The 10,193-nt window shown below is 43.9% G+C and overlaps 1 pseudogene; it reads right to left on the bottom strand.

The window, feature by feature from the left end:
• Window positions 1-962: 962 nt before the first annotated feature.
• LOC122919327 lies at window positions 963-10,191 on the bottom strand (annotated as a pseudogene).
• Window positions 10,192-10,193: the final 2 nt, after the last annotated feature.

Genomic DNA, 10,193 nt, shown 5'->3' with positions numbered 1-10,193 from the left:
CGCATTAGTGCCCCCCAGTAATAGTAATGTCTCCATTAGTGCGCCCCAGAATTAATAATGCCCCCATTAAAGACCCCTCAGTAATATTAATGCCCCCATTAAAGGCCCCTCAGTAATAGTAATGCCCCAGTTAGTGCCCCAGATATAATAATGCCCCAATTAGCACCCCAGAATTAATAATGCCCCCATTAGTGCCCCCGATAATATTAATGCCCGTATTAGTGCCTTCCGAGAGTTAATAATGGACCCATTAGCGCCACCCAGAATTACTAATGCCTTCTACTCTGCTTGTTTGCTGCTCATTAGAAGCTCAGGACAGGACCTGCGGGACTTCATCACGCTAGAGCGCAGGTCCTGTCAGCAGAGAGTGTTCACCGCGGCGCCATCAAATGGAGGAGGTGAGTGCTTTTTTTTTTTTTTCTTAACACAAGTGGGGTGGGGGGGCAAGGGTAAAGGCTGTACTAATGAGCGCTCCACAATGGAAGCACTCATTAGTAACAGTCCTTATAGGAATTCCTACAATTATTTTCACCTACAAACTACGGGGTGGATTATACCCAGGTAGTAGAACTCAACAGAAGAGGGATCTGGGTACTGTCTTGCAGGGACAGGACAGGCTAAAGTACTACATAACCCCCCTGTATAAAATCTTCTTCAACTATATTAGAGGGGTAAGAGTGGACATGAAGGGTGGACTTGGTCTGGCGCTGGTCTGCTGGAGAAGGCCAGGAGAGGATCGGGCATGGCTTAAGTGTTTTTTTTTAGGGGGAAACATTTTATTGAAAAACAGGGTTGGAGTTCCAGTCCCTGCTCCTCTTCACTTCTTAGTATAAGGCTTGACATGCCAATCACCGCTGCGACCAGTGTTTGGCTGAGTGGACAGTCCAAGCTATTTCCATCGACAGAATCAAGATGATGACGCTGTTAAACTAATATAAAATATATTTATTATATCAAAAATATTTTCTCCAATAAATATTTAACAACTTTTAACAATTTTGTTGACTTTTAATAATTTTGATGTTAGCGGTCCTGTAGGAGCATCATCCCTCGTGTGAGTTGTCTGATGTTTGACCAGCTGGGATTTCAGGCAAAAGCTCTCCCCACAATCAGGACATGAATATGGCTTCTCCCCGGTGTGAATCCTCTGATGTTAAGCAAGAACTGATCTCCGTGTAAACGTTCTGCCACACTCCGAACATGAGAATGGCCGCTCCCCCGTGTGTACCTTCAGATGTCTAAGAAGGTCTGACTTCTGGGTAAAACATTTGCCACATTCTGAACATGAGAACGGCCTCTCCCCTGTGTGGACCTTCTGATGACTGTCGAGATGCTGTTTACGCGTGAAACACTTCCCACACTCCAGACAGAAAAATGGCTTCTCCCCGGTGTGGATTCTTTGGTGTATGACAAGGTCCGACTTCTGGATAAAACCTCTCCCACAGTCTGAACATGAGAACGGCTTCTCTCCCGAGTGAAATTTCTGATGCTCAACAAGAATTGATCTCTGGGTAAAACACCTCCCACATTCGGAACATGAATACGGCTTCTCCCCGGTGTGGATTCTCTCGTGGGTAACAAGACCCGATTTCCTGGTGAAACCTTTTCCACATTCAGAACATGAAAACGGCTTTTCATCTTTGTGGGTCCTCTTATGCATCGTAAGATTAAACTTCTTTTTAAAACTTTTACCACATTCTGAACACTGGAAAAGTTTATTTTTATGAGATTGGTTAGAAGAAAGTTCATTGGGATCAGATGATAGATCTCTGCCCTGAAGGACTGAGGGTTTCTGGTGGGGAAATGGACGCCTCTTAGTCGTATCTACTTCATTTTCTTCATTCTTTGGATATATAAGGAGATGCCTGTCTCTGTCTTCGTTGTTGGCATGGTGGTTATCTGCTGGAAATTAAAACATATTTTATTTTTTCTTTCCAGAACCCAAAAGTCAAAACCTTATGAGTCAGAACCCCAAGGTGCCAAGAAATATGCTCCTGGTAGGAGACTTTTTGTGTTGTTTTCTATAGACATCTATGAAAGTTCTAGTGAAATGGCTCCTAGAGTAATCTAACAGGCACTAATCTACAGTGACGTATCCACTGCTCTTCAGTATAAGAGATTCTTTTTCATTTTTTAACTTCCTCTTTCTTTGGACTTTTCAACACAGCAGACTGTCCCTTTTAACTCTCTCAGTCAGACCATTACCCCAACCAGAGAACGTCCCTTTCTGAGTGACTCAATTGGAGCATCACACATTATACTAATCGATTCAATGCTGTTCTGTGGACTTAGACCTATCAAGAATACAATTGAGTTTTTATACTGTTAAACCAATTCTACACCTACTAATGTTATAAGGATTACCTTTGGATAACCTCTTCCTTTCACTGCAGCAGTAAACTGACAGTGGGTTTCCTATCCATAGGAGAAATGTTATCATGAACGTTGACTGCTTCAGGAGGACAATATTTCATTCTCAATGGCATAAAACTGCCGAAATGATGAAAAAAAAAGCTAAACCTTCTAAATACAAAAATAGTTTTCTATGAATTTATTGCGTTTAAAAAAAAACTTTCGGATGGAAGCATCCCTCTCTAAATACAAGTAAGTGGTCTACTTTCATGATTGCTATCTAGTAAACTTTACACATGAAGAGAAAATGAAAAGTTATTTTAAAAACTATGAGAACAACTTTTTTTAGTCTACAGATTCCGAAACCTTCCAGTGTCCCCAGCCAGATCAGGGCTGATACCAACATCAAGCTTGCTCTTTACTTCATCCTGCTCCCTCCAGGGTGTCACCTACTTCCAGATATTTGTCCTACGTCCAAAACTTTGCATTAATGTAAAGCTTTAACAGCTTTAATCCTTCCTGACTTTTTATGTAGCCCATTATCGCAAGTTCATGACCGTCTGAAGAGTATTCGAGAGCTACGTGGATCATTTTTTGTGTGCAACTCGATCATTGCCATTGACATTACCACCAACCTTCTGGTAGAGATGTCCCATATCCTACTTTCTGATGGCCCAAGGTGAGAAGAAGAGCAGAAAATAAGTCACCATTTTCCGTAATTACCTGTGCCGAGATCTGTGGGAATTTCTCGGTTGTTACACTGTGCATCTGCCCTCATACACGGCTCATCTTCTCCTCTAGCTTCAGCTTTAATATTAACCAGATCTTCACCCTGATACGGTATATAAAACACATCATGGACACTTCAGCAGACAACTTAAGACATTCGGAAGAAACTTTGGTTAGATGTTAGGAGTATTTGTCATGAGGTAGAGGATGCTAGTCTACTCTTTGTATATGAAAAATACAATTTACATGTTTTTCGAAATTAATTAAGCCATGTCTGAAAAAGAGATTCACACAATCTAGAATTATAGTTTTGGTAAGACAGTAGGTCCATTTACCTGATCATCCTGTAGGACACTGTGAATTTCCTCCGGACCATCCTGAAGAAGACTGTGGCAGTTCTCTGGTATATTTCTTGTACTGTGTCCATCTGTAATAACACACAAAGTTACTGAATACAGTGAGGGAGATTTATTATTTCTGTCTTAAATTTAGGCAGCTTAAAACCAGACCGGGCAAGCAGAAGGTGCACCAAACCTATCTTAGTGTGAGAGATTTGGGGCTTCATGTTGGCCATTTTTCTCTTGCTTACTCCACCTCCTGGTTCGATTACACCCTTAGCTTTTATAAATAACTGATCGGTACATGGGACCTATGCTTAACAGAACAGGGGTCTCTTCCAGTGCATTTGCTGTAAGTTCCATTTTTGCTCAAATCTTTCGGTGCTTCCTCCCATACACTTCAGTGAAACAAGGAATCAAACCCTTGTGATGTCCATACCGTTCAGGGAGTCTCGTCTTACCCTGTGGTGTGAGGGGCTGGTGGTTCTCCATGATGACATTCGTATACTGATCCTTGTGTCCTTCTAAATACTCCCACTCCTCCATGGAGAGATAGACAGTGACGTCCTGACACCTTACAGGGATCTGACAACACAATGATACCATCAATATCCAGCCATGCCATCCCTTTGTTACCTTGTTATATCCCAGCAGCGCTCACCTCTCCGGTAAGTAGCTCAGTGATCTTGTTGGCAAGTTGTATTATTTTCTGTGCATGGCCTCTCTCGGTTATCAGTGACTTAGTTGGAGGTAACATAATGGTGCTTAGGTTACTGATCCATCCTCCAGGCTCACAGGGATATGTATTAGCCGCCAGATGTTCATCAGACAACTTCTTCACTATGGTGTAATCCTGTGTATGACGAGACGTTATCAATATAACCACGGGCCTTGTTAGAATCTATTACCTCTAGTTATCCCATGGCCTTATTAATACAGAAAAATATGAGGTCATGTGACACTTCCAAGAAACTCTCACCTATCCTGTCATTCCATGGCAGATAAGTGTGGTGTCATGTGACATTTCCCAGAATCCCTCACCTCTCTAGTTATCCCATGGTTTTACTAATATAGATAAATATGATGTTATGTGACATACTTCCAAGAATCTGTCACCTCTTCAGTCATCCCATGACCTCATAAATAGAGATAAATGTGATGTTGTGACATTTCCCAGAATCCTTCGCCTCTCCAGTCATCCCTTGGCCTTATTCATTGGGATAAATATGATGTCATGTGACATACTTTCAAGAACTCCTCACCTATCCAGTCATTCCATGGCAGATAAGTGTGATGTCATGTGACGTCACACTTCCCACAGTCTCTCACCTCTCCACTCAAGCCTTATTGCCTTATGAATAGAGATAAACGTGATGTCAGGTGACATGTCCCAGAATCCATCACTTCTTCAGTCAGCCTATGGCTTTATTAATAGAGATACGTGTGATGTCAGGTGACATGTCCCAGAATCCATCACTTCTTCAGTCAGCCTATGGCTTTATTAATAGAGATACGTGTGATGCCAGGTGACATGTCCCAGAATCCATCACTTCTTCAGTCAGCCTATGGCTTTATTAATAGAGATACGTGTGATGTCATGTGACAGGTCCCAGAATCCCTTGCCTCTCCACTCATGTGATGGTCCTATTAACAGAGATAGGTATAAAGACATACTTCCCAGAATCTCTCACCTCTCCAGTAAGCAGGTAGAGGATCTCCAACGTAAGCTTTATGATCCTCTCAGCTATTTTGCTCCTGTCTTTTTCCATTTTTGGGTGGCTCATTCCTGGACAGATATCTTGTGGAGGATACAATGAAGGGATGTCAGATGGTATTATGCAAGAATCTGAATGGAAAAATAGTAATTCAAATATCCTTCATCCCATGTGAGATACATCAGTAATGGAACATGATAAAAAGGAAATCATCTTCAGAAATAATGTATAGCTATAGACTCATTTGGGTTGGCAACATAAGTGATGAGAATGGCTGCATTAACAGCTACCGTATTTTTTTGCCCTTTAAGACGCACTTCTTCCCCCCCAAAAGTGTGGGGGGGAATGGCAGTGCGTCTTATGGGGCGAATACTGCCATTTACACTGATACATTGCCGACCGCGATGCTGCACAGAGCGGCGGGTGGTGTATCAGCAGGGAGGGAGGAGGGGTGGGGGTGGCATCTGGTGTTGTAATGGCAGCGGGCCCGCTGCAGTCACTGTATTCTATTACACCGGGCACCAATCACTGTAGTATTAATAGATAACGTGTAGGCATGGGCACTGTTTTAAACTATAGTAATCCTCTGCAGCATAGAGAAATCCATGTAATACGGTACTCACTTGAAACTCCTGTAGGCAGGCGGGGCGGGTGGCGGCAGCGCAACGTCATTCACTACGTCACACGCCTGCTCCGCCTGTTTCATTCATAAAGTGGGAGGAGCAGGCGCGTGACGCAGTGAATGACGTTACGCTGCCATTACAACACCAGATGCCGCCCCCACCCCCTGTATTGGGGGTCATTCGGTTTTTTACACAGGGACACTGTTATAGGGGGAGATCTGTGGATGACACTGTTATGGGGGGGGGAATCTGTGGATGACACATATATAGCATAAGATGCTATATATGTGTCATCCACAGATCCCCCCCATAGCAGTGTCATCCACAGATCCCCCATAACAGTGTGTCATCCACAGATCCCCCATAACAGTGTGTCATCCACAGATCCCCCATAACAGTGTGTCATCCACAGATCCCCCATAACAGTGTGTCATCCACAGATCCCCCATAACAGTGTGTCATCCACAGATCCCCCATAACAGTGTGTCATCCACAGATCCCCCATAACAGTGTCATCCACAGATCCCCCATAAGAGTGCCATCCACAGATCCCCCATAAGAGTGCCATCCACAGATCCCCCATAACAGTGCCATCCACAGATCCCCCATAACAGCGCCATCCACAGATCCCCCATAACAGTGCCATCCACAGATCCCCCATAACAGTGCCATCCACAGATCCCCCATAACAGTGCCATCCACAGATCCCCCATAACAGTGCATCATCCACAGATCCCCTATAACAGTGCCTCATCCACAGATCCCCTATAACAGTGCCATCCACAGATCCCCCATAACAGTGCCATCCACAGATCCCCCATAACAGTGCCATCCACAGATCCCCATAACAGTGTGTCATCCACAGATCCCCCATAACAGTACCATCCACAGATCCCCCATAACAGTGCCATCCACAGATCCCCCATAACAGTGTCATCCACAGATCCCCCATAACAGTGTCATCCACAGATCCCCCATAACAGTGTCATCCACAGATCCCCCATAACAGTGTCATCCACAGATCCCCCATAATAGTGTCATCCACAGACCACCATTAGTTCAAAACCCACCAAAAGCACACCTTTTTGGTTAAAAAAATTTTTTTTCTTATTGTCCTCCTCTAGAACCTAGGTGCGTCTTATGGCCGGTGCGTCTTATAGGGCGAAAAATACAGTACTTCTTAAATCCATCGACAAGAGGAAGGAGGTCAGGAACACGGTATCCAGGTGATAAGGATTTTAACTGTTCTATGACCAGGATTTCAAGATGCATAGAGCTAATCTTGACAATTTGCAATCAGCCTTGCAGTAAAGTGAGGTGTCCAGGTGCATCTCAATAATTTAGAATATCATTGAATAGTTAATTTATTTCAGTAATTCAATTCAGAAAGTGAAACTCATAGTCTATTGGTTCAGTACACACAGTGATCTATTTCAAGGGTTTATTTCTTTTAATGTTGATGATTATGTCTTACAGCTAATGAAAACCTAAAAATCAGGATCTCACAAAATTAGAATATCATATAAGACCAAGTAAAAATGATTTCTAATACAGAAATGTTGGCCTAAAAAAGTATGTCCAGTATATGTACTCTGGTCGGGGCTCCTTCTGCATGAATTACTGCATCAATGCGTCGTGGCATGGAGGCGATCAGCCTGTGGCACTGCTGAGAGGTTATGGAAGCCCAGGTTGCTTTGATAGCGGCCTTCAGCTGGTCTACATTGTTGGATCTGATGTCTTGTTCTCTATGGGGTTTAGGTCAGGCCAAATTAAGCACAGTGATACTTTGGTTATTACATGGTTATTACACCAGGTATTGGTACTTTCGGCAGTGTGGGCAGGTGCCAAGTCCTGCTGGAGAATGAAATCAGCATCTCTATAAAGCTTGTCAGCAGAGGGAAGCATGAAGTGCTCTGGAATTTCCTGGTACACTGCTGCGTTGACTTTGGACTTGATAAAACAGTGGACCAACACCAGCAGATGACATGGCTCCCTAAACTATCAGTGACTGTGGAAACTTCACCCTGGACCTAAATCCACTTTTCTTCCAGACTCTGGGACCTTGATTTCCGAATGAAATGCAAAATTTACTTTCATCTGAAAACAAGACTTTGGACATTGAGCAACAGTCCTGATGTTGACTCTGGATCATGAGTGGATTGAAACAAGGAATGTGACAGTTGTAGGCCATGTCCTGGATAGGTCTGTGTATGGTGGCTCTTGATAAGCACTGACTCCAGCTGCAGCCCTCTCCTTGTGAATCTCCCCCAAATTCTTGAATGGTCTTTTATTTACAATCAACTCAACTTTCCATTAATCTTCTCGGATGCAGCACTCTGTGAACAGCCAGCTCCTTCAGCAAGTACCTTTTGTGGCTTCCCCTCCTTGTGGGAGTTGTCAGTGACTGTCTTCTGGACAACTGTCAGGTCAGCAGTCTTCCATGTGATTGTGAAGCCTACTGAACCAAACTGAGGGATGATTTAAAGGGAACCTGTCACCGGGATTTTGTGTATAGAGCTGAGGACATGGGTTGCTAGATGGCCGCTAGCACATCCACAATATCCAGTCCCCATAGCTCTGTGTGCTTTTATTGTGTATAAAAAACTGATTTGATACATATGCAAATTAACCTGAGATGAGTCCTGTCCCTGAGATGAGTCAGGAACAGGACTCATCTCAGGTTAATTTACATATGTATCAAATCGGTTTTTTTACACAATAAAAGCACACAGAGCTTTGGGGACTGGGTATTGCAGATGTGCTAGCGACCATCTAGCAACCCATGTCCTCAGCTCTATACCCAAAATCCCGGTGACAGGTTCCCTTTAAAGGCTTAGAAAACCTCTTCAGGTCTTTTGTGTTGATTAGCTGATTAGAATGTGACAGCATGAGTCTACAAGATTGAACTTTTTCACAATATTCTAATTTTCTGAGATCCTGGCTTTTGGGTTTTCATTAGCGGAAAGCCATAATCATCAACATTAAAAGAACACTCTGTGTAATGCATCTATAGAATATATGTTTCACATTTTGAATTGAATTACTGAAATAAATAAACTTTTTGGTGATATTCTAATTTATTAAGATCCACGTGTAAGTAAGTATAAAGGGTGTATTAGACGGGAGGATTTTCTGCCTTATGATCGCTAACGAATGTTTGTATGAACTCTCGTTAGCGATCATCTTGCAGTGTAATACTGCTGCCAATTGCAATCCGGATCGGGCAATCCAGATCTTTCAACATGCTGAAAGATCAGGATTTGCAGGCTGCAGATCGTGGTGTCTAAGAGCGATCTGCCGCTGGCAAACCACTGTACAGCATGGGGCATAGCGATCGCTCCTCTCCGTGTTGCTGAGGAGATCGCTGCATGTAATAGCAGCTGTCTCCTCAGCCAGCGAGCAGGCGATTGCCGGGAGGGAGCGTCTTCTGTGTGATTGGGGTGTCTAATGCACCCTTTAACAAGCAGGACACTGGGCTGGCTTACAGAAAGACAAGGCAGGAGCTATAGACGAGTGAGGGCTCATGCTCACGAACATAAGGGGTCCGTGCCCGTGCTGCGGATCCCAAATTGTGGTCTGCAATCTGTGGGGCAGCCACATGCGGATCGAGTCTGCATCCGACGCCTCTGCACTACTTTTTTGCGGTGCAGAGGCACGGCCAGAAACACCACGGAAGCACTCCGTAGTGCTTCTGTGGGGTTCCGATCCGTGCTTCCGCACTGCATCTCCGAGTTTGCGGACCCATTCAAGTGAATGGGTCCGCATCCGTGATGCGGGGTGCACACAGCCGCTGCCCCGTGTATTGCGGACCCGCCGTATGCGCGTCAGTGGCCGTGTGCATGAGCCCTAATGCAAATCGCTTCATAGTTCGTTTTCTCTGCATCACAGAGAAAGCAAACAACGGCACCATTTGTGAACTTTGCATGTGCACTACAATGCGATTTGTGCAGTTCGAGCGCTGACAGGCGGACATTTCAGTTCCGCACCAGCTGCTAGCTGTCATTGAATGAGAATGCTGTTCACATTCAGAGGCAATAACCAGCACATAGCTGAGCTACTATTGTCTCTGTTAGCTAAAATTCTATAGACTGATACATTGTAACAAATTACCATAAATATTTGTGCAGCCGATGAGTTTAGCTCACAGAGCATTGTCTACACTGGATACAACTGTAACGACTTCTCTGCTGAGAGCAGGACTGGTTATGTACAGGTTAACTGCCTAGAGTGTTCTCATTCAATGACAGCAAGCTAATTTTTACAAAAATCAGTTCACACAATGCCCACACAGTACACATACCTTGATCGGTTGCTTATCTGTATTGCGGATAGTGCATAGAGGACCTTTGGTGACATCAAACACGGGTGGATGTAGGCGATACATATGCTTTTTGATTATGTTTAAGGTGGTGAGCTAAAAGACCTTTGATGACGTC

The sequence above is a fragment of the Bufo gargarizans genome, chromosome 9 (genome assembly GCF_014858855.1).
Source record: "Bufo gargarizans isolate SCDJY-AF-19 chromosome 9, ASM1485885v1, whole genome shotgun sequence".
Taxonomy (NCBI): domain Eukaryota; kingdom Metazoa; phylum Chordata; class Amphibia; order Anura; family Bufonidae; genus Bufo; species Bufo gargarizans.
Note: the sequence above shows the minus strand (reverse complement) of the source record. Positions and strands in the feature narration are given on the sequence as shown.